General features: G+C 33.6%; 1 long non-coding RNA gene and 1 pseudogene across 1 annotated transcript; one reads left to right on the top strand and one right to left on the bottom strand.

The window, feature by feature from the left end:
- Positions 1-6,818: 6,818 nt before the first annotated feature.
- On the top strand, positions 6,819-9,738 carry LOC112019362 (hydroquinone glucosyltransferase-like; annotated as a pseudogene).
- A 6,841-nt stretch (positions 9,739-16,579) lies between these two features.
- Positions 16,580-17,991, bottom strand: LOC112027845 (uncharacterized). Its single transcript, XR_002884543.2, has 2 exons — positions 17,061-17,991; positions 16,580-17,009 (listed from the first exon to the last, which is right to left on the bottom strand). It is a non-coding gene; the product is annotated as an uncharacterized LOC112027845 (long non-coding RNA).
- Positions 17,992-24,536: the final 6,545 nt, after the last annotated feature.

Here is a 24,536-nt window from a genome sequence, read left to right on the forward strand (position 1 = left end):
TTTTCTTTTTTTTGGTTTCTCTTGAGCAATAGTGGTATTGGAAAATTCTAAAATTATTGCAAATTTTATAATTTAAAAAATATGCACAAACTAACTTGTTTAATGCAATAATAATACTTGTAACAGTTTTACAAGTGGACCAACTCGTAAGAATTAGATACTCTCGGAGTATAGTAAAATAATATTTTCTTCTCTCATGTTTATGGTAGACTCTACCATGAATTTTATAAGGGGCCCATTCACCATACTCCGAAAATACATAAGAATTACTCATCTATCCATAACTACTCTTTGATCATTAGTTTGCATGCATCATGATGTTAATATTGAAACTAGCTCAAACATAATTATATTTTCCACTTTCCACAATATGCCACTTTCTTTTTTCTAACTTCTCTATGTTCATGTAATGGCATCAATGAAGAGACCTTGGAAGGATTCTCTACTAACCTCACAAGAGTGCATATTCTCAAGAGACCTTGGAGTCACCATTGCTGGAGGGCTATCGTAGTAACAGTGTTTGCGCAATTTCTATGGTGGGAATTGTGAGAAGGGAATAAATAATGTTTCTTTGGGCGCCTTTAACTATTCTTCCTCATCCAATCCATCTGCCACTAACCAAATCTACAAAAATTCATAATGATTTTACTGTTTCTAAGGTTCAAAGTAGCTATATATTCTTTAACAATACAATATGAATATAATAGAACTCAAACAGTAAAAATTTCATAGACTTACCTTTTGAGAATAACTTATTGAAAATAGCAAATTACATTCAGAATTGTTGTTGAACGATTTGTTTAGCTTCAAAAACTCATCCTCTAGTATTGTAAGCACCTGAATTATGTTAGATTAAAAAGGAATCAGAACCTTGTTATGAATAATATTTTTTGCAACATATGCATGTAGAAAAAGAAAAGAACTCGTTCACTCCCATGTTTTACTAATTAAGAAGCACAAACACATTTACTAAATAGTCTTGTTGTTCATAGTGTTAGGACATATGTGATTTAATGTTAGGAATATATGTTAATATTTTATATAATTGGCTAATCCTTTGATAAAACGCACTTTACTTGTAATTAAGTAGATCTAGGATGTGTTTAATACTTCAAGGAATAAGGTTTCAAGTTCAAATGTTAAAGTCATGCAAGTCTGTCCAAGAAACAAGTGAAGAAGTGCTAGATTTTAAAACTCAATAGCTAGCTCGACAGCTAGTATCTATCGAGGTTTAAAAAGCTGTTGAAGCTTGATACTTGACAACTTCTCGATAGATAAGCTATTTGTCGAGATTTATGAAAAACACATTTTCAGCTCTGATTTTCATCCAATCTGTGGGTATATGTTTGGGCTTTCTTTTCTCATAACCCTAAACCTATATAAAGATTATTTTAAGGGCCATCAGAGGTTGCAACAGTTGCGCGAGTGTAGAGCAAAGTTTTGTTCTTGCAAATTGTGACCGGAGACAGAATTGACCCTAGTTCATATTTCTCTTGAGGAAGTTGTTGTGTTTGTACATCGTTGGGTTTTGTGACCAAGAAGTTTCGTGATCTTCATCGTGTGATGAACTGAAAAACTTTGCAGCCAACATCTTTCTCAAGTTGGTGATTAAGTCGCGTTCTGAGATCCGTGCATCTATTGGTTAGTCACGTACTGGGAGCTATGCATTAAAAGGAGAGATTGTCACTACAAAACAAGTCCAATTAGGTATTAGAGTAAGGGTTCAACTGTAGGTTGGTATAAGGTACTAGGATTCCTTTACTTGTAACCGCTTGTTTTGCTAATAGTGGATTCTCTCGGGAGTGGTGATCTTAAATTCACCAGGTGGGGTTTTGCCTCGGTGGTTTTCCCCATTCGTAAACAAATCACTATGTCATTTTATTTTTCGCTGCACTTTAAATTAGTTGATGATTTGTTTGTGCTGTCACGCATATTGTATGTTAATCTGATTAATTAATCAACTTGGCTAATTAATTGGTTGATTCATCACAATGAGTCAATACATTCTTGGCCTATCACATGAAATTTCTTCAACATCCCCCTTCCCAAACAAAATAAAGAGAAAAGAAAAACTTCTTGCATTTGCAAACATAGACATAGAGTTATAGATAGAAGGAGAAAAAGTGTTTGTAAGGCATGCTTAGAAGATTAAAAATAAATAATTCTTTGTCAAGTGTGTGTATTCACTGGTTGAAGGTGTACGAGCACTTTTCTCATAACATTGACGCAAAACCTATTTTTCCATTAATGTCAACCAAGGATTTGACAAGTGCTTAAATCTTAATATAAAGCAGAAACAATTGTTTAGAAAGGCAGAGTAGGAGATGGTGATAATGATATAGTTATGGTAACTTATATAAAAAGTTGGGAGCAAAGGAGGGAGAAAATCAAATTTATAAACTTACTAAGATAAGGGAAATAAAAACAAGAGATTTGAATGGTGTTCGGTACATTAAAGATGAAGTCAGAGAGGTGATGAAAGCCTCATGGCATATATGCTCGGTACACCACATACAAGCTCATGGTTGGCGTGACAATAATGGCATTGGTCGATATGCCACTGCTTGTTTACTAAAATCATCATAGATTATTAATGCTGCCAAAAATTACAAAGAAATTGTTAGGAAAATAAGAGGGAGTGAAAGAGAATTGGAAAAGTTATTTTGATAAAATTTGTTACGGAAACAACATTAAAGATTAAAGCGATTTAAGTAGCCCATTAGCCCAATGGAGGATAGAAACCATAGATTTGTCCAAAGAATTAACCATAGATTTGTCCAAAGAATTAGGATAACTGAGATAAAAAAAACGCATTAAAGAGGATGAATATGGGAATAGCCATGGGACTGGAATTTCCATTGAGGTTTGGAAGTGCTACGGTAATGTGGGTGTATGCTGGTTGATAGACCCTTTCAATGATTTTAAGTGTTAACAAATACCCATTTACAAGAACAAGGGGGATATCCAAAACTATAACAAACTACGTTGAAATTAAACTTACCAGTTACACTATGAAAATTGGAAAAGAGTGAATGAACATAGGTTAAGACATGAAACAATAGTGTCAAAGAATCAATTTGGTTCTATGCCGAGATGATCTACCATGATAGCTATTTACTTAGACGTCTAACGGAAAAATATAGAGAGGCATGTAAAGATCTTCATATGGTTTTCATTGATCTTGAAAAAATCATATGATAAGGTCCCTAGAGAGGTTATGTGGTGGGTTTTGGAGATGAAAGAAGTTCCTCTAAAGTATATTGAGTTGATTAAGGATATTTATGACGGGTCTATAACAAGTGTAAGAACAAGCGGAGGAATTACAAGTGAGTTTCCTATCACTATAAATTTGCATCAAGAATCAGCATTAAGCCTACATCTCTTTGCACTAGTGATGAATGAAATCACTAAATCGATTCAAGTGGAAGTCCCTTGGTTTATGCTTTTTACAAAATGATATAGTTTTAGTGGATGAAACTAGAAGTGAAGTTAATGCAAATTGGAAATTTGGCAAGAATCTAAAAGGTTTTTGTTTAAGTAGGACTAAAATAGAGTACAAGTAATGTAAGTTTAGTAAAAGTAGAAACAAAGACAAAGAGGCGGTAAAACTTGATGGCTAAGAGATACTAAAGAGAGAGAGTTTTGGATATATTGGATCAATAATTCATAAAGATTGAGAGATTGAATAGGATATAAATTATAGAATAAGAGTAGGGTGGATGAAGTGGAGAAGTGCATTAGGATTATTGTGTGACAGTAGAATACCTATAAAGCAAAAAATTTAAAACACTACTATACGACTAACTATTCTCTATGGTACCGAATGTGGGGCAGTTAAGAAGTAACATATCCAAAATGGATACAGTGGAAACAAAAATATTAAGGTGAACAAATGGGAATACACAGAAAGATAAAATTCGAAATGAGGAAATTTGTTTACTAGCTTCTATTGATGAAAAGGTAAGGGAGAGCCATTTGAAAATGATTTGGTCATGTTCAGAGGAGAACAAGTAAAGAACCAATAAGAAAGAGTGAATCGATCAAAGTTGAGGGAATGATAAAAGGTAGAGAGGCAAAAAATGACATTAGTAGAAGTAATTAAAACAATGTCAACTAGGAAAGTAACAAAAAATATGACTTCACATAGGATAGAATAGAGAAAAGAATTCATATGGTCAACCCAATCTAATTTATCAAGGATTCATACTTGACCCCAAATTTTACAATTAAGGTTTTGTTAAGTTTGGCACAAGCCCGACCTCTTTAAATTTTATTTTAAAAACTTGGACTTCACATAAGACTTTCTCTTGTATAAGCAGTTTCTCAAAAAAAAAAAAAAAAAAAAAAAAGGAAGAAGAAGAAGAAGAAGAAGAAGAAGAAGGAGAGTATAAGCGAAACTTGCCTCTTTAAATTATTTTGTTTGTAAGACTATTTTAAAAGTGTTTGGAGATGGGAAATTATTGTTGTACACATGAAATGAAAGTGCACACAATTGTACACAAAAAAGCAAAATCATTTTAAAAAAAACAATTTTAGTTATAAATTTGAAAAGGTAAATTCGTATATTGAAAGCACTATTTCATAATTTAACTAAAATATTTTGAATTCACGATTTTAGTTACATTGTACACATCAGTGTATAATTAACAACACTCTTTATGGCCTTTTCTGGGAATCAATGTTGAAACTCAGCTCTCCGAGTAGGTCTATCCACGGCTAATTGAACCCAAGAGACTAACCCACCCATCGTCATCCACCCAAAATTTGACCGATTCAATGAGCTTGTTGGTTGGCAGAGGTTTTGAAAGATGTAGATCCAATGAAGTTAGTTTGAGTGACAAGTGAGAGAGCTTGAAACTTGACGAACCCGACCCAAATGAAAACTTTCTCTTCCACTCTGTTTCGAGTGAGTTCTTCGACCATTTGAAGGTTTCTTTGCTATCTACATCAATATCCCAGTCAGATTTCATTGTCTTTGCCTCATTCCAGTAAGATTTTTTTTTCATCGCCGATAAAAGGAGATCTCGGCTAGATCTTGACAAATTCGGCCAAATTTGGTGAAATCTTGGCCAAATCTAGCAAAATTCTCTCCCTTTATCATAAACCAACACCCGCGACCACCACACAACGAGGCCCGATCTGACGTGCTTGGCCAGTTGGTTGCAAGTTCTGTTCTTTTCCACCTAAAGTGGTCGGGTCAAGTCCAAGTTTGGCACAAACCCAACCTAGACCGATCTGTGCAAACCCCTATCCATGAGAGAGAGAGAGATTTTAAAAAGGTCCCAGTTTTCTAAACAACTTTCAAATAGCGGTGGTCACTCCCCGTCATTTTCCTTGTTGTTTGTTCTGGGTGGAGGACCAACCTACAACTTTCAAATATTGCTATTATTTAAAAGTATTATGTAAACACAAAATTTCAAGTTTGAAAATCAAACAATTGACAATGTTTCACAAGTGTAAATTTGTATTGATGTATGAGTAGGTATAATTATTTATAATTGAATCTTGTTACAAAAGAACACTCCTCTGATTCGTTCTCCTTAAAAAAAATCTTTGATTCAAGTATAAACTTGATTCAAACACCAGCTGCTTCTCAATTTGATTGAGAAAGGGATCAAAAGATCTTTGAAGTAAAATTACGATGAATCTCTAACTATATGTCTGTTAGGAATCCTTCGTTCTTCACGTTCTTCGCGTGTTCTTCGTGCGTTCTTCACGTTCTTTGTGTGTTCTTTGAATGTTCTTCGTGTTTTTCATGTGTTCTTCATCTTTGAAGATTGTAGTGGAAGTTCTTCAAGGCCTTGGAGGCTTGAATTATTAAGATCTTTACAAACTTGCAATCTTTTGAAGTTTCTAAACACTTTTGGACTTGATTCCAATGCACTTTGAGATCTAGGAAGATGACTTGAATGATTTCTCTTCGAATGTTATTAAGATTCAAAGGTTGAAGTTTTTGAAATTCTTGGAGGTTTTAGAGCTTAATTCCGGCAAAGTTTCGAGACTTCTGAATGTGTCTGAATATCCCCTATAAGATTAAGAAGGGTCTTTATTTATAAGAGTCTTAGAAAAGTGTGATAACACGTAATTGACTATTATTAATAGCGGGGTTACTCCCACTTCATTTTCGTTTTTTATTTGTTCCAGTGGAGGACCAACCTACAACTTTCAAATATTGCTGTTTAAAAAGAATTATTTAGAAAAAAAAAAATAGCGGGGGTCACTCGAATGTCATATTCCTTTTTATTTGTTCTGGTGGAGGACCAACCTTTTCACATGGTCTTCGTTTTTTTTTTTTTTTTTTTTGCTAGGTGATTGCGGAGGCTTGAACCCCCAAGATCAGGACACCTGGGTGCCAATAGGCTACTGAGGCCAATGGCACATGGTCTTCGTTGGAATAATTATATATTGGTATCTTTTTAAGGTGGAAGACCAACCTTTTCACATGGTCTTCGTTGGAATCATTGTAATTGGTAATTTTTTATGGTGGAAAACCAACCTTTTGACCTAGTCTTCATTTGGAATCATTGTATATTGGTGATTTGTTTATGGCTATTGCTGGCTTACTAACAACTATCTTTAACTTTAGCGTCAATGATGCAAAAGGAGCACTGTGCTCCTCACGCCCTACTTTTTCTTTTCAAAGGGTCAGTCATTGACATGTTGCAGGCAGCAGAGTTAAATAGTTATATTGCTATTTTAGCTCTAACTAAAACACCAAAAAGAGCATGTAGCGGTAAAAACTATACTTAAATTATAGATGTGCACTGTAGCTGAAAGCTAAACAAAAAAAAACAATTTTTTANATTGGTGATTTGTTTATGGCTATTGCTGGCTTACTAACAACTATCTTTAACTTTAGCGTCAATGATGCAAAAGGGAGCACTGTGCTCCTCACGCCCCTACTTTTTCTTTTCAAAGGGTCAGTCATTGACATGTTGCAGGCAGCAGAGTTAAATAGTTATATTGCTATTTTAGCTCTACTAAAACACCAAAAAGAGCATGTAGCGGTAAAACTATACTTAAATTATAGATGTGCACTGTAGCTGAGAGCTAAACAAAAAAAAACAATTTTACTCCTCAGCCGGATTAAAATATTATATTTTTCTTTCTTTTAATCTGCTCCAAATTGCAAATGAGTCTGACTTCCCTTTTTCTTCCTCTACTTTCTTCCTTTTATCTCTTCTTCCTCCACTGCCAGCCCGATCTCCAGCCCAGCCGCCAGCCCAGTTTCGACTCATCCCCGGCGCCAACCCATCTCGCCGATCTCCCCACCCATTCCGCCAACAAACCCATCTCATCGATCAGACCCACTTCTCTTCCGCCAATTAGACCAAGCCGACCCAAGCCCCAAGCCGTCGATCCACGCCTCTACCCAGTCCTCCATCTCAACGCTTACCCAACGCCAACAAGCTTGGGTTTCTCTGGATTTCGTGGGTTTCATTTGTCGATCCAAGCTCTGGGTTTCATCATTGAAGTCACCGCTGCATTCCTCCGCCCATTGCTTTGGTTTTCCGTTGATCCAAGCTTTGGGTTTTTTTTTTTTTTTTGCATTGCGTGAATTTGATTGCCGTGGTGTGGGTGTTGCCTGGTGGGTCGGTGGGTGTAGGCTTAGTTGATTTTTTTTCTTTTCTTTGTTATGGGCTGTGGTGGTGGTGGTGGTGGTGGTGGTGGTTGTGGTTGTGGTTGTGTGTGTGGTTGTGATTGATGTTTATTGTAGAGTATATATTATTTTATTGTAGTAGATATATTATTTTATTATGATGTTTATATTATTTTATTGTGTTAAAAGCTAAAATAAATCTACTACTGTAGCATGTGTGTTGGTAAAATAGATAAAATAACTTTTTGTGGAATTAAATTTCTAAATTTTTAACTCCACTGCTATGGATGCTCTGATAAGGATTCTTCTAATAAAATATAAAAGAAAACTGATAATGTTAACACTTCCACTTCAAAACTTGATTCTTCTTCACAGCACTATTACCTTCACTAACATCAGAGCACTTCAAGCCCATCCTCTACCTTTCGTCTCGCTCTTCTAAGTTCCTTTTGCATGCTACAAAGAAATGGTCGAAGAATTACTCATTGCCGTTTGCACAAAAATTAACTTATTTATTAAAAGTAAAGTTAGTCCAAAATTAGTCTATTTATTAAAAAAAAAAAATTATAATTTACTGAACTAAAAGTTAAAACTTTTTTTTTCCTGTTATTTTTCCATTGCATGATAATGATTGTTCTAAGAAAAATTGGTAATTTGGTCGGTGGAGGACCCACCTTTAATTTGACATCAACCACATGGTCTTCATTGCATTCATTGTATATTGGCTTACTATGCCGTTATAAGAATACAAATTATTTTTTACGTTTCACTTTATATTTCATCAATTATAACTTTTTATGTATTTTTTTTTATAAAATAATTAAAATTTAAAATGAAAAAAAAAAAATATATATATATATATAATAAATTGTGATTGTTAGAATACTCCGAGATGTGTTAAAGTCTACTCGATTTTCTGCTTTTGTAGTCGATCCTTTTGGAATTGATGCATTAGATATTGCTAAAGAACTCAACATCTCACCCTACATTTTCTTCCATGCAAATGCTTTCACTTTGTCTTTGGTTTTTCATTTAAAAAAGCTGGACGAGACAGTTTCATGCGAGTATAGAGACCTACTAGAACCATTGAAACTCCCGGGGTGCATACCTATTCACAGCCGAGATCTTATGGAATCAGTTCAAGATCGAACCAGTGAGTCGCACAAAATGATTCTTCACAGCGCAAAATAGTTCTGCTTAGCTGAAGGTATTATCATTAATACCTTCATGGAATTGGAAGGAAGTGCCATAAAAGCTTTGTTAGATGAAGCTAAAAATCTCCCACTTTATCCAGTTGGACCAATCCAAAGTGGTTCAAGCAATCAGGTTGAAGAGTCAGATTGTTTAAGATAGTTGAACAATCAACCACATTGTTTTGTCTTATTTGTTTGTTTTGGGAGTGGTGGGACTCTCTCATATGAACAAACAAATGAGCTAGCCTTGGGATTGAAATTGAGTGGCCAAAAGTTCTTATGGGTTGTAAGAACCCCAAATAATGAATCAGATGATGCCACATACCATAGTGACCAAACTCTCGCCAACAACCCTCTTGCTTTCTTACCAAAAGGGTTCGTAGAGAGGACTAAATGGCAGGGTCTAGTGGTTCCCTCTTGGGCACCACAAGCCCAAGTGCTTAGCCATGGCTCCACAGGTGGGTTCTTAACTCATTGTGGTTGGAATTCGATCCTAGAGAGTATCATGCAAGACATTCCATTGATTGCTTGGCCACTTTACGCAGAACAAAAAATGAATGCAGTAGTATTAGCTGAGGATGTAAAAGTGGCACTAAGACCAAAAACTAACAAAAATGGTCTAATTGAACAAGTGGAAATTGCAAAAGTTGTAAAGGGTCTCATGGTTGGAGAAGAAGGGAAGAAAGTTCGTAATCGTATGAAAGATATAAAGATTGCTGCTGAGAAAGCATTAAGCGCAAATGGATCTTCTACAAAGGCACTCTCTGAATTAGCATCCCAATGGACAAACCATCCAGGCTTTTAGTACATGATACTTTTCTTGCATTTCAACTTTATTCTTCAATTGTTTTTCTTTTAAGTTGTTTGTTCTTAATTTCTTATTTTGTAACTTTATCGTGTATTGCATATTTGACTGTATCATGCCTTTATAATTATATCGTTTGTTTTTTTAGAGGTGGTATTGAGGGCCCGTTTGGTTTAGAGGTGTCTCAGTTTTCATTTCTCAATTCTTAGTTTTCATGACTCAAACTCAAAACCCATAGCTCACCACTCAAACTCCACCATCACTTAAAAATTCCCAACACTTTGTTTGGTCACAAAACTCAGTCATTTATCTCAGTTTTTAACTTTACTTTTTGCCAAAATGATGGACCCACCCACTGACACTGCACAGAAAAATACGATTGCTACCCGTGTCCCTTTTCTTTTCTACTCTTCAAACCCAGCTTCACCGAAACCCAGCTCCACCACCATCAACGACAAACCCTTCATCCACCACCATCAACCTAGCTCCACCACCACCACCACTACCACCACTACCAATGGCAAACCCAGAAATCCACAATCACAACCACCACCACCAACAGCCCTCAACACAACCACAACCTCCACCAAAAAATTCGAATGAATCAAAAATCCAAACCCACCAACAGCCCTCAACCAAAACCACAACCTCCACTAAAAATTCCAAGCCTCAAACCACCACAACCACAACAAAAAAAAAAAACCCAAACCCAAATCCTTAGATCAGAGACCAAACTCAGCCATCGTCTACCATCACCGCTTGAAGAAAAAAAAGAAAAAAAAGCAGGCTAAGAGAAGAAACCAGAGTGAAGAACAAAGAAAGAAGAAGAAGAAAAAAAAAAAAAACCTTAGAGTGGGTCTGAAGAAGAAAGAAAAATAAAGAAGAAGATGAGGAAAAAAAATAAAAGCCTTGAAATCGAAGCCCCAAAAGCATACCTTAACCCCCGATTAAAACGCAAATCACAACTGAAATCGAAGCCCTCTGCCATCTCTGCCATCATCGCGTGAAGAAAAAAAAGAAAAGAAACTAGAGTGAAGAAGAAAAAGAAAGAAAAAAGAAAAAAAAAAAAAAAAAAGAAGATGAAAGAACCGGCTGAGAAGAAAGAAGAAAGAAAAAAGAAAACGAAAAAAAAAAAAAAAAAAAAAAAAAAAAAAAAAAAAAAAAAAAAAAAGAGAGAGAGAAGAAGATGAAAGAACCCAGCCGTGAAGAAGAAAAAAAAAAGATAAGAAAAAGAGAAGCAGCTGAAAAACCAGCTTGAAGAAGAAAAGAAAGAAAGAAGAAAAGAGAAAAGAGGTGACGGTGGAGAGAAAAGTGAAGAAGAAAAAGTGGTCTTGAGTGTCTGACCGTGGGTCCCATAAAGTCAAATATTTACCACTAAGCCACTGAGTTATGTAACTCAGAAACTGAAAACACCAATTTGGTGTTTTCAGTTTTCGGTACTGTAGCATCACTCAAATTGAGTTTGAGTGATGAAAACAAAGATAGAAAATCAAGCCAAACACCAGATTTTTAGTGGGTCCCACGCCAATTCTCAGTTTGAGTGATGAGAATTGGCTAATCCAAACGGGCTCTAAGGTACACTTATCATGTGCATAGAGTCTCATTCAATATAGACATATATTGTCCAAATTATGTTTTTGCACTAATGGTACGTTTAACTATTACTTATTTTACTAAAATTGAAAATTAAAAATAATAAAAAATAATTTTTGATTACTATTCGTAAATGAAAATACCGTTCATTTAGCCTTAATACATTGTTCATATCCTATGAACAGTACAAAAAGTGATGGTAAAAAAAAAAATCGCAAAACGCTAAACGTAAAATGCAAAACGCAATTCAACGCTACCTAAATCAACTGCCCATCTCAAGGCCTAAGCCTAAACTTGGATAGGGAGTAGTCCACTCTTGTTGTAAAAAGGCACATAAGTGTATAACAAGTTTCCTCTCGGATCTCTCGATATTAACGCAATGGCAAACCAATTACTTAAACTAACTAGTGTATACCCATCCCAAAAAAAAAAAAAAAAAAAAAAAAAACTAGTGTATACTTCTGTGTATATGCATGAGTACAATTAAAAAAAAAATTAAAAAATTAGATAAGATATATGACACAAAATTAAATTTTAATTGAAATCCAACTTAGAATATAGTTGAATTTGGACCCTTTGATTTTTGCACACAACCATTCACTTGCTACAAAATTAAAAATTAAATGGGACATATGATGTAAAATTGGACTCCAATTAAAATCCAATTTAAAATCTAATCAAATTTTCTCTAGTTAGCTTTAGTTATAGCTTTGAAGTTTGAACTCTCTCTCTCTCTCTCTCTCTCTCTCTCTCTATATATATATATATAAAGGAGAGAGAAGTCCCCTTGGCTATAATCTTAATATTATAATGTTTGATTGTTTTTTTTTTTTTCTAAACTTTGTGTAAAGTTGTAATTTTCAATTATGTTTTGTTGGCTTTAATTCCATATCAAATTTGATTGTATTAGTCAATCATTTCCTTGTATGTTTGTGGGATTTAATATAAGGGTTGAGTGTGAAAGTTTGGTGAAGAATTATGAAGAACAGTTGGAAGCTGAAGAGTCAAGTGCTAGAATGCATCTCTCAACTCATCTTGTGACTAGACCAATTTGCGAGATGACCCACGAGATGCACTACCAGCCTGTTTTAGTGTTCCTTCTTAATTTCTTTACCCACACTATATAAGTTCACATTACCTACAAAACTGTAAGGAGAATCTCAGAGAGAAAACCTTATAAATACACTTGAGAGTTAGAGATTGTAAACCCACAATCATCTACCCAATTTCTCTTAGTTTTCCTCTATTTCTACCTCTTCAATTACAAATCCTTGAGGGGTTCTTAGCCTAAGCACTTACTTCACCTAATATGAGTGTTGAGAGAAGTTTTGGTGCATGTGGGAAGCATTAGAAGAAGTCATCGATTATCGGATGTAATTTGGGGCTAATTGTAGGATCCGATTAACTAGTGAATGACTTGGTGAAGTCCGTTGGGAGTTAGAACTCAGAGGGTTCAAGTACATTGGGCAAATTAGGCTTGGAGAGTCTTTTTGATATCCTTGTACTCCAACTTTATTCACTAATGGATCATTTTGGCTTAGTGGGTCACAAAAAGGCTTTTCGCCGAGTAGTTCGATTTCCTCTTCGATAACACATTTCAGTGTTATCATTGTTTGCATCTCTCTTCCCTTATTCTTGTGTTTTACATTTATTGTTCATTGTTTATGAATTTGCACTAGAGTGTAGATCTAGGTTTATTGTGTTACTCTTACTCTTATTCCACACTTAATTAAGTAGGGTAAAAGTAATTTAACCATTAGTTTAAAATCGGAGGTCTAAACAAGATATAATGTTTTACACTATTAAGCCTTCACTTTGGATACTTAAAAATAAAGAAATAAAATTAAAAAAATTAAAAAAAATTCAAACAAAGACGTGTGGCTGCAATTGTTAGGACATAAAGTGGAACTTTCAAGGGAAGAGTAAATGATTTCTATTCACTATGTTTCTGTGGGGCCAAATAATCCTGCGGCCCAGCCCACTGCGTTCCTGGGCCAAAGGCCCGAGCCAAGGGGACAATCCAAGTCCGAGGACGACCTCATCATCGGACGTCCGAGGGTTTAAGGGATAGGCTCGAACCAAACGGTCACCTCAGCATTAAATACACCTGACAGTCACCCTGGCCGCCTTAATGAGGAAAGGACCTCCACCAGTGTCACCTTGGAAGCCGTGACTCCCAAAGAGACTGGGAAGGCGGCTGATGGGACAAGCACCTAAGCAAAGGGCCTAATCACTCAACAAATGTAGGGCTAGGATCAATTGTAAGGGGGATATATAATGTAAAGAGATCCTCCTTAAAGGGGGATCCTGGGGGAGGGAGATTCTGAAAAAAGAAAAAGAAAAAGAGGACAGAAGTAATAAGAGAGAAAAAAGGGGTAAGAGCCTCCTCGGCCCATGGCCGAGGAGCCCATCCCAGATGTAATTTTATCTAAATCCTTTGTTCTTTAAATAAAACAGGCCGGAGTCCACGCCATTCGAGCGCCGGCGGGTGCCTAGACCTTCAACCCACTCTCTATAAATTCATTGCGGGGTTCGTTGGGCTTTTGACCCGGGTCCATTGGGCTTGGGCAGCCAAAAACCCAGTCCCCACAGTTTCAATTATCTAAAGGTGACTTTTACAATAACTCTCTAATAAATATTAAATACGATTAATATCTCTGTAATAGATTAAAGATAGATTAGGATGACTTCTTGAGTTAGCTTCATAATAAAATTCTTGAAATTTTATCTATCTATTTTGAAATGAGTAAATTGAGTTTTTCCATAACATCAATAATTTAAATCAAAACTAAAATTGTGATAGCCGATGTTTTTTAAAATGTTGAAAAAGTGGTAAAATATATTCTGTTCATTTGAAAATGAATGGTCATGGGTGGATTGCTCTAAAAATCATGAAGGATCTTAATACGAATATAAATTCCATTTATCTTTGGAGGTCGTTAAGACTTTTAGAATATACAAACCAGTGTTTTTAGATTTACATCTATAACGAAAATAATTAAATTAGATTTACAAAGTTTAATTCTTTTTATTTTGTACGACATTGTAGCTCTTAGCACCCACCATGTTACGATCTATGGGAAGAACTATTAAGAATTTACATTATATGCCAATGATTTTGCAATATTTTTGATGATTGGTTGGCTCAACGTCAAGGAGGGCTCATATTTGGTGCAATTGAGTGGCAGACAAAAATTAAAAGCATGTTTGGTAAGAGATTTATAGTAATGTTGTTGTTGTTTTGTAGAAATACGTGTGGCTAAAAAAGTATGTAGAAATACGTGTAATGTTATTTAAACACTGAAAACTGTTATTTAAATAACAGTATCAAACACCCCTTAAGTTGTAGATTTTTATGTAACCAGTACACTGAATTTTTTTTTTGGTCTTAAAAATGGGAATTAGATATTCATGGTGTATTGTTTTATGTTTATAGTTCTCCCGTTGGAGCATTTTTGGGTATGTACACAATTAAAATTCTTAGAGTCCGTTTGGTATGTGTGTTTAAACAACAGTTTTTAATTTTTTTGAAAATACTTGTGGGTAAAAAAGTGTGTGAAAATACGTGTACTGTTGTTTAAAAACTAAAAACATGTGTTTAAAATAGTGTACCAAACACAACTAGTATTCTAAAAAAAAAAAAGTTGCATCTAAGTTTTATTTATTTTTAACAATCCAACCTATGAAAAACGTCTTTTACCATTGGTCTGATAAGACAAAGGAAGATAAAAGGATAATTGATCTACTTCATCGTGAAGTCAAGTTAGACAAATTTCTGTTTTTTTTTTTTTGAAAAAAAAAAATGCAATGGTTGATGTGTTAAAATTTCTTGCAAAAATTGGAAACTGAATTTACAATTAACTGGATACCGAACTCGTGGTTGTTATTCTCACTTAAGGCCAATCTTCATTAGCTGTTCAAATTTAGACTACTGGTACAAGGTTTCTCCAAAAAAAAAAAAGAGAGAGAGACTACTAGTACAAGACGTAGAAATAAAAATTATGACGGAAAAGAATAAAGCATTTCATGATAAAATTTAGCTACAAAGCTGATTAAAGTTTAAGGTTATAACTTTACTTAATAAAATAAACATTAATATATATTCTGAAAATCTAAATTGTATTTTCTTTACGTTCTTAATATGTGGGTCAAATTTTGTGTCAATTAAATATTATTTATTATATAATTTATAGACGTATTTATTATGTATAATTTTAAATTACAAAAACTTATAATTTAAACAAAGTATATGTTTAGATTCAACTTAATTTGCGTATGCATTTTCCTCTTTTGCCTTTTTTTTTTTTTTTTTTGCACGCTGGTTTCAGGAGACAAAGGCTACTGTTTATGCACTATGCATAAACAGTAGCTGAAAATTTTGACTTTTCAGCCTTTTTCAGCACATTAGTGGGTGTGAGACTCACAAACTTCACTTTTCAATAACTTTTTCATTAAAAATGAATCTCACGACACTATTTACATATTTAAAAATTATTTTGTTATAATATTTTCAGTTTTTAATTTTTAATTTCAGCAAAATAAGTTCTATCTAAATTCACCCAAAATATAAATTCCAGACTCCGCATAGAAAGGTATCAAGCATTATCTCTGCATAATAATGGAGTTAAAAGATTTTTTTTTTCTTTTCTTTTCTGGAGAAACGAGAATCTAGAGTTAAATCTAACAAGACAGATCCAACCAGATTTCGACCAAATTCAGCAAAATCTTAGCCAGATTCGGCCAAATCTTCTTCCTTAATCACATACCTGATGAACCTGACATTTGCTCTGGTGGAGGACGGATTCACATCTAGGTGTGCTTATCAAAGGCTGAGATTGAAAGTTGAAAAAGCAACTTTTAATCTCAGCCATTAAATAAAATATATTAAAAAAGAGTAAAAAAGTTAAAGTTAAAAAGTGAAAAAAATTAAAAAAATTGTGAAGAGAATTGAGGTATTGCACCAGGTGCAATACCCTAGGTATTGCACCTGATGCTGATCCGTGGAGGACCCACCTTTTCTGTCTATTGGCTAGAGAAATTATTGGTTCCTCGGGAGGACCACTGATATAGTCCTCCCTGCTCCTGTCAGCCAGTAAAAAAGTGCCACGTGGCCATTTTTCTGATTCAGCTCCACTTCAGCGCTTACCCATTTCCTTAACCCTTGTTAACAAAACCAAACCAAGGTTAAAACTAAAACAAACTCAGCAACCCAAACGTGTTAACCCAAAATCATTTGTACACTTCTAAGTTCTAACCCAAGTTCTAACTCAGCAACCCAAACCTTCTCTCTCCATCTACCCACAGCCGGAAACCCAAAATCAACGGCAACATCATATTTTTAAAAATTAATTTATCAATTTAAAAAAATTAAGAAACATAAAAACAAAATTAAAAATGTAAAAACACATAAATTCAAATCATGTTGAAGAAAATGGATAAACAAGAACTTAAACCCAGATTACAAGAACACAAGCCCAGATCACAAGAACATAGTACTCAAAGATTTTCTTTTCCGACATTTCTCATATCACAAATTCAACTAAATACATAGAATTTCATCCCAAACATTTCTCTAAAACCAGTAAATCAAAACCCAACCAAATTAACAACAAAACAACATATCACCGATCAGACCAACAAAACCCAACCTCTATGCTTCCATAAATTCCATCCAAAATCATCAAACCACAAACCACAAATCTCAACAAACACCAGAGGCAGATCTATGTTTGAAATTCATTTTAAAAAAATTCAAAAAACCCAAATGTTGCTCATCGTTTTCTTTGCATCAAGACCCCGTGGCTTCCATGATCAAAACCTCAAATATAGCTCACGAATGAGGTAGAAATGTGGCTTCCATGATCAAAACCTCAAATATCAAGACCCCCACAGATGCTGATATGCTCATCGTTGGTCGAGGGAGAAGCCTAAGAGGTAGACCCACAACCCAAATCACCCAAACAACCGCCTATCAACGGCTGGGATCGGGCCTGAGAGAGGAAAAAATCGAGGGTGAGGAAGAGAGAGGTTTGAGAGCCACTACTTGAGGCTTTGCCATAGGGACCGACCACCACCTTAACCGATCTGGGCTTCACAACATCATAGCACACCCATCGATCTAGGCTTCACAACAACACAGCACCACCGATTCCTTATTCCCATTGTTGCTAAACCGCCGCCACAACAACACGCTCGTCCGATTTGGCTTTGATTTTGGGTTTCCGGCTGTGGGTAGAAGGAGAGAGAAGGTTTGGGTTGCTGAGTTAGAACTTGGGTTAGAACTTAGAAGTGTACAAATGATTTTGGGTTAACACGTTTGGGTTGCTGAGTTTGTTTTAGGTTCAACCGTGGTTTGGTTTTGTTAACAAGGGTTAAGGAAATGGGTAAGCGCTGACGTGGAACTAAATAAGAAAAATGGCCACGTGGCACTTTTTTACTGGCTGACAGGAGCAGGGAGGACCACTGATGAACCAATAATTTCTCCTATTGGCTGGCTTGCTGTAAGGCATGCTTGGAAGATTAAAAATAAATAATTTTTTGTTAAGTGTGTGTATCCACTGGTTGAAGGTGTACGTAGCGCTTTTCTCATACAATTGACGCAAAACTTATTTCTCCACTAATGTCAACCAAGGATTTGTCAAGTACTTAAATCTTAATATAGAGCAAAAATAGTTGTTTAGAAAGGCAGAGTAGGAGATGATGATAATGTTATGATAACTTATATAACAAGTACGGGGTGAAGGAGGGAGCGAATCATATTTATAAACTGGCAAAGATAAAGGAAATAAAAAACAAGAGATTTGAATGGTGTTCGGTGCATTAAAGATGAAGATCAATGAGGTGGTGAAAGCCTCATGGCTTAGTGGTTGGCGTGACAATAATGACATTGGTTGATTTGCCATAATGCTACTGCTTGTTTACTAAAATCACCGTAGATTATTAATGCTGCCAAAATTTGCAAAGGAAGTGTTAGGAAAATAAGAATAAATTAAAGAGATTTGGAAAAGTTATTTTGATAAAATTTGTTATGGAAACAACATAAAAGATCAAAGCGATTTAGGTAGCCCATTAGCCCAATGGAGAATAGAGACCACAGATTTGTCCAAAGAATTAGGATCACTGACATAAAAAAATGCATTAAAGAGGATGAATATGGGAATAGCCGTGGGACTGGAATTTCCATTGAGGATTGGAAGTGCTAGGGTGATGTGGGTATATGCTAGTTAATAGACCTTTTCAATATGATTTTAAGTGTCAACAAAATACCTAATTACAAGAATAAGGGGGATAGCCAAAACTATGCAAACTACTGTGAAATTAAACTTATTAGTAACACTATAAAACTTTGGGAAAGAGTGAATGAACGTGGGTTAAGATATGAAACAATAGTATCAGAGAATCAATTTGGTTCTATACCGGAACGATCTACCCTAGGAGCTATTTACTTAGACGTCTAACTGAAAAATATAGAGAGGCATGTGTAAATATCTTCACATGGTTTTCATTAATCTTGAAAAAGCATATGATAAGGTCCCTAGAGAGGTTATGTGGTGGGTTTTGGAGATGAAAGAAGTTCCACTAAAGTATATTGAGTTGATTAAGGATATTTATGATGGGGCTATAATAAGTGTGAGAACAAGCAGAAGAATTACAAGTGAGTTTCCTATCACTATAAATTTGCATTGAGAACCAACATTAATCCCACATCTCTTTGCACTAGTAATGAATGAAATCCGTCAATCGATTCAAGTGAAAGTTCCTTGGTGTACGCTTTTTACAAATGATATAGTTTTAGTGAAAGAAACTAGAAGTGAAGTTAATGCAAGTTAGAAATTAGGCGAGAATCTAAAAGGTTTTTGTTTAAGTAGAGTACATCTAATGTAAGTTTAGTAGAAGTAGAAACAAAGACAAATGGGCTATAAAACTTGATGGCTAAGAGATACTAAAGAGAGAGAGATTTGGATATCTTTTTCTTTTTTTTGAGAAACCGAGAGATTTGGATATCTTGGATCAACAATTCATAAAGATTTAGAGATTGAATAGGATGTGAATCATTAAATAAGAGTAGGGTGGATGAAGTGGAAAAGTGCATTAGGCTTATTGTGTGACAGTAGAATACCTATAAAGTTAAAGAGAAAATTTTATAACACTGCTATACAACTAGCTATTCTCTATGGTACCAAATGTTGGGCAGTTAAAAAACAACATATCCATAAAATGGGTGTAACCACTGTAGTGGAAACAAAAATGTAAAGATGGATAAGTGAGAATACACAGAAAGATAAAATGAAAAAATGAAAAAATTTGTTTAAAGATAGAGGTAGCTCCTATTGATGAAAAGACGATAGAGAGTTATTTGAAATGATTTGGTCATGTTCAGAGGAGGGTGAGTAGTGAACCGATAGGAAAGAGTGAATCAATAACTTCACATAGGATAGAATAGAGAAAAATAATTTATATGGCCGATCTATTCTAATTTGTCAAGGATCCATAGCCAACCCCAAATTTTAAGATTAAGGTTTTGTCGTCGTTGTTTGTTCAAGCGATGCCTTGTAAACATATTGGTCATTCTGTCCACTTTCACTATTATGTTAGGGCTAAAGGAAGCAAGATTTGTCCAAGTACAAAACTTTCTTTTGCCACATATTGAAAGACTATAAATATAAATATATATATATATATATATATATATAGGTGAAAATGGCCAAATATCACGTTTTGGCAAAATTTGTGGCAAATTAACATTGTTTCGAAAATATTTAGTAATCTACCACTTTTTTACTACTCGAGTTTCAAGGTGTGTTGCCAGCATGACACCGCTGACCTGAAAGTTGTGTAATTAAAAAAATAATATAGTACTCGATATTATAGAAATCGAGTATGTCTTTATAATACTCGATCTTACTTAAATTGAGCACCCTTCTTTTTTTTTTTTCTTCTTTTTTTTTTTCGTACCAAACTTTTAAAAGTACAGAAATTTGAATATGAAAGTTTTGTTTTGGCGTAAACAACTAGCGTTTATGTCTATTCTCAGAACTTATCCATCAATTCAGGCACTCCTATCCCAACTTCCAAAGCACCATAAACCAAAAACAGTACTCTAATAAAAAAAACAAAATACCATGACCGTGTTACTTTAAGCATAAAGTGTAACTTTTTTTTTTTTTTGTCTATGCCTTAAAAACAAGTTGCACCGACACTGGGATAGACGCTGGTAGGATTTTCTTTTTCTGAAAGTGGGAAAGATAAAATAGGGCATTCCTAGAGGTTGTTCTATGCATGTACTCTAATAAAAACAATAATTTTGAGTTTTTAAATAATGTTTATGTATTTTTATATACTTTTTTACTCACATATATTTTTACACATGTTTTTAAATAATAATTTTAAGTTTTTAAGTGTATGTACCAAATATTCCCTAATTTGCTGCTTTTGTCTTCTTTTTTTTTTTTTTTTTTTTTTTGTGATAAGATATTATATATTTATATCAGTTAAGAGGAGCATGCTACTCATTAACATATCTTTACAGGTAGGAAATGTGAATTCAAAGAAAATTCAAAACATTTTTCATTAAGCAGTAACACATATAACATAGCAATCAGTTTTGAAAATTTTCTGCACTAAACCATATAAGTGTTTCAGTTTTTCAAAAAAAAAAATTTATTATTATTATTACTATTATATAAAATAATGAATTTAATTTAATATTGTTAAAAAATATAAAATAAAGTGGGATTTAAAAAATATTTATTTATTGTTTTTCTAGAAATAAAATTCACATTTTTTTGGATAATTATAAACAAATACAATTAATAAATGTGAAAGTTAAAAGTCACTTATTGCATAATGTTACACAATATTGTGAACAATCAACAACCAACAATGTGACCACTGCACACCCTTGGTGCGATAGTCACTCCACAAGTATAAGTGCTTGTAGAGTGTGGAGGGTAAGGGCCGGGGTTCAAGTCTCCAGGAGGGAATTTCACANGAGATTAGCTTCACAACATGTCCTCCACTAAACACTCAAATAACAAACTAAATATTAACTTTTCACTAAAAAAGAAATGGAAATAAACAGGCGGAGTGAGAGAGGGTTGGAAGGGGTTACACCGGCAGAGAGGAAAGGGGTTGGAAAGGCAAAGACATGAGAGAGGAGAGAGAGAAGGGTTTTGCTTGCTATGCAATGAGAAGAGAGAATGATTTTGTACTTTGAGAGAGACAGCTTCTGTGTTTTATAAACTAAAAATGGGTCATGCTAGCGAGTATCATTAGGGCAATTGTTAACAATTTATTTTAGGAAATTTTTTATAACCACTTTCATAGGAAATGAAAAAAACAGTCAATATTATTGCTTTTTTTTTTTTTTTTCTCTTAAAAACTTTTTTAAATGAATTATTAACCATTACTAGGACATCCGTTAGCATTTTCTAACTAAAAAAAAAACTATAAAAACACACACTATGTAAAATAATCAATGCCTCAATTATGTTTACATTTTTTTTTCTTTTTGGAGAAAAGAATTACGTTTACTATTTTAGTTCATTAGTCATGCACAATGCACATTACCTAGGACAAACGTCGCTCTAATTAACAAAATTTAACATTTAATACATGTGCGTTTAAAACAATTTTAAAATTCTTGCATTATTCTTATCTTGAGAGAAAAGTCTTAGATCGTGTTTGTTTTGTTTAGACCCCTTTTTGAAAAAATTAGTTTTAATCTAATGAATTAGCCAAGTAATTACTTAGGTTAATTATGAGATCTAGGTTAAACATATGCAAACATATTTTTTTAGTGTAGAAAATAAAGAGACGGTAATATAATGATTTAGGAAAACTAATGAAACCAATCGTTTCAAGGTAAAAAATCTAGGGAGGATTTAACCTAGCAATCTTCAGGTAAACAAACCTACTATGATAGAATGAAAGTTTACAATAGATTTAAACCATAAATCTAAAGTTACCTCTTGTAGAACTTACTAACATAACCACATGCAGCTCTGACTCCACAGACTCTTCTATCTTGAATTTGTTAAACACAAACTCCCACGTTTCTGACTTTGAGATTCCACTCAAAAGTTTCAGATTACCATTAGTAGTTAATCTTTATGCAATAACTTGTTCCACCATTTCTTGATTGTAGATCTCGTTCTGGTAGACGCTTGTAAAGTTAGAAGGTTACAGAAACCTCACAGATCTCAGAGGAATAACTCACAAGTCTTCCAAGAGCTTCTAAAAAACAATTAGGGATTTCATTTTATACCTAGTAGTGTTGGACTAAAACCCTAAACATTTTCGATAGCTTAGGCCTGATTTAAATCATGCTAAACACAATTTTCGATTGGTCGAGCTTCACAGTAGCTTGCTTCTTCTTTCTACAGCCTGACAATTTCTTGAATCTTGATTTGAACAATCTTAAGCAATGTCTAACACCTAATCTAGACATGTTTTTGTTATCGGTTTGCCAACATACATAAATTTGAAACTAAACATTTAATCATAAATATTTGAACCTAATAGATTAGAAAAACACAAAATAGAATTTTTTTCAATGGTTTTATAAACCAGTAACGTGAAAGAACCGAAGAAGGAACTAGTTACTAATTTTTTAGCCAGATCGAGATCTAATTAATGGTTGAACCGATAATATTATAAATAATAAAAATAATAAAATTTTAAATTATATAAATAAAAATATAATAAGTTTATTACTAATAATATGATAGCAAAATGTAAAAACATAATATTTAATGACACTTTTCGGATAAATTTAATCAAATTTCCTTAGAACGAACAATCACATGTTTAATTATAATCATAAAAATAAAAAGTTTATTATATATATAATGAATTAATTGATGTTATATAAAAATTAAGTAACTTTTTAAGTTTATTAACTTAATTAACTAAAACTACTATTTTTTTAATCAAAATTATCGGAAAAATAAAAAAGAAAAGTAGTTGTACAATGAAAAAAGCTAAATTTACGTGACTTTGACCAATTAGTTGTATAATATATATTATAATGTTTTTAAGGAAAAGTAGTAGTACAATGACAGTGTGTCAGATAAAACAAAAACTAAAAGTAAAGCCGTAGTATAGGCTTAAAAAAATATATAAGTATGTGATTCTTTTTTGCTTGAAAGATCTTAATATATTGTCAAGTTGCTCAAATTATGGACCAAAATTTAATTTTATTGGTATAAAAAAAATTCAGGGTGTTCCAAAAAATATTAATCAACCACTTCAATGATCAATAATTAGAGAAAAAAATACGTATACACAAGCAAGGAGTTGATGCAACGTGAAATTAAACATTTTCACTAACTCTTCGTATTCCAAATTAATTTCCACATCTATACATTTTATAGTTATATAAATTCATTTTAATTAATTAATATTAAAATGTTCCAAACACAAGGCATATCACACTATTTATTTTTTGTAATTGATAAAAATTATTAAAATAGCTGACCTTAATGTGCAAATATGTTTTTCTACCTAATGTTTTTTTTTTTTTTTTTGGTTGAGAATCTTCTACCTAATGTTATTAGAGGCTTGGTTAACTTTATGAAAATCATAAATTAGGTGTAAATTCCTATATGCTACCATAATGTACCATGCATCTTATTCTTGATGGGATAATTGGAAAAAATTATTGTGTATTCTCGGAGTACCATAAATACATACTTCTTCCTCTCACATGAATGATGAGTTTCACTAATTAAATTTAAGGTATGACCCACTATTCATGTGAGAGGAATGAATACGTATTTACGGTATTTCGAGAGTACCTAATAATTTTTCGATAATTGGAGGGGTACACTAATAGAAGCATTTATAACTAAAATTTCCCCGAAACATTTGTGGATCCATGCCGGGCATGAGTGTTAGTAGTTTTTTTTGTTGACGAGTGTTAGCAGTTAGAAAAGCAGATGCAAGTGACTTTTATCACTCTATATCCTCAATATAAGTAGTATACATTTCTCGATGCTAGCTAATTTTGCTCTTAATCATCTAGCTAGGCATACAAATACATTACTAAAAGCAAATGAAAATACTAGAACACAACTTCCTTAAACCAAAAGAATGAAATAAAGTAGACAAATATGTTTAGATACACTCCAGAAACATGGCTCCCCTCGCTGGTTTGTTTCAACTTTCAATAATATTTCTCTGAAGGTTACCAAAAATCAAGAAGAAAGAAGAATAAAAAAAAGTGCAAGTCGTACTAACCGGTTCCATTAAAGCAGAACTGATCTTTTTGTCTCCTAAAAATCTAAAATATATCTGCTCCCAACCCAAAAAAATAACATTGACAATCAGATATTAGACAAGATTT

Source organism: Quercus suber, unplaced genomic scaffold, assembly GCF_002906115.3.
Source record: "Quercus suber isolate HL8 unplaced genomic scaffold, Cork oak 2.0 scaffold_763, whole genome shotgun sequence".
NCBI classification, from domain to species: Eukaryota; Viridiplantae; Streptophyta; class Magnoliopsida; order Fagales; family Fagaceae; genus Quercus; species Quercus suber.